At 59.6% G+C, this 869-nt stretch overlaps 1 protein-coding gene across 1 annotated transcript in view; it reads right to left on the bottom strand.

Moving 5' to 3' along the window:
• UNC5CL (unc-5 family C-terminal like) overlaps nucleotides 1-869 on the bottom strand; it is a gene marked incomplete in the record, with an annotated part of 19,144 nt that overhangs the window by 6,010 nt on the left and 12,265 nt on the right.

Raw genomic sequence — 869 nt, 5'->3', positions numbered from 1 at the left:
AGTGAGGAGACACCCGGGTGGCCATGGGGTGGGGGTGACAGGCAGAGCCAGTGGGTGTTCTGCAGCAGAGGAGACTGGGTAGGTGGTCGCCGTGCTTGGGAGGGGCCTGCACATGGTCCTGCCCGGTTGATGGGGTGGCAAGGAGACTGGGAGGCAGAGGATCTCAGATCCTAGAGTGACGAGGAGGTGGAGGACAGGCATGAGAAGCAAGCCGTCATGTAGAACTGTGCCACAGTTCGGGGGACAGTCTAGAATAGAGGTACAGAGTAAAGAAAGACAATTTGGGGGAGATGGAGGTGGGGATGGGACAGGTCCCCTGTGGACAGGAGTGGAGTAAGATGGGTACAGACGGGCAGAGAGATGGCAGGTTCTGGGCACGGCTGGAATGTGGCAAACTGCCACAGACATTAAGACAGAGGGCCCGCAGAGGGACACAGGGGGACAAGGGGTTCCCAGACCTTCTCGCAAATAAAGATTATTTGCAAGATAGAAAAAGGGGCAGTTCCATATGGAGAGATGAGGATGAGGCAGAGGGAGAAAAGGGAAAGGAAAGAGCCCCAGAGAGACAGCAGCAGGAAGACAGGCCAGTGGGCACGTGCCTACCTGAAGTGGGAGAGGAGGATGCGACACTCGTCCCGGGAGGTGTGGGCCCCTGGCCTTCCCAGTGGCTTCCAGGCCTTGGTGTCGAGCAAGGTAGTATTGCTGCCATAGACGCGGGCGTGACTGGGCTGCTGGGCACAGTGCTTGAACGTGAGGGTGCAGGGCTTCAGGAAGGAGGCCCCATGGGGGCCGCATGCCACCACAGGGCTCACCAGCCCCTGGGATCGGGAAAGTGATGGGGCGTCCGACAGGTCCCACACCGGGATCAG

This window comes from Tupaia chinensis, unplaced genomic scaffold, assembly GCF_000334495.1.
Source record: "Tupaia chinensis unplaced genomic scaffold, TupChi_1.0 Scaffold000238_1, whole genome shotgun sequence".
Lineage (NCBI taxonomy): Eukaryota > Metazoa > Chordata > Mammalia > Scandentia > Tupaiidae > Tupaia > Tupaia belangeri.
Note: the sequence above shows the minus strand (reverse complement) of the source record. Positions and strands in the feature narration are given on the sequence as shown.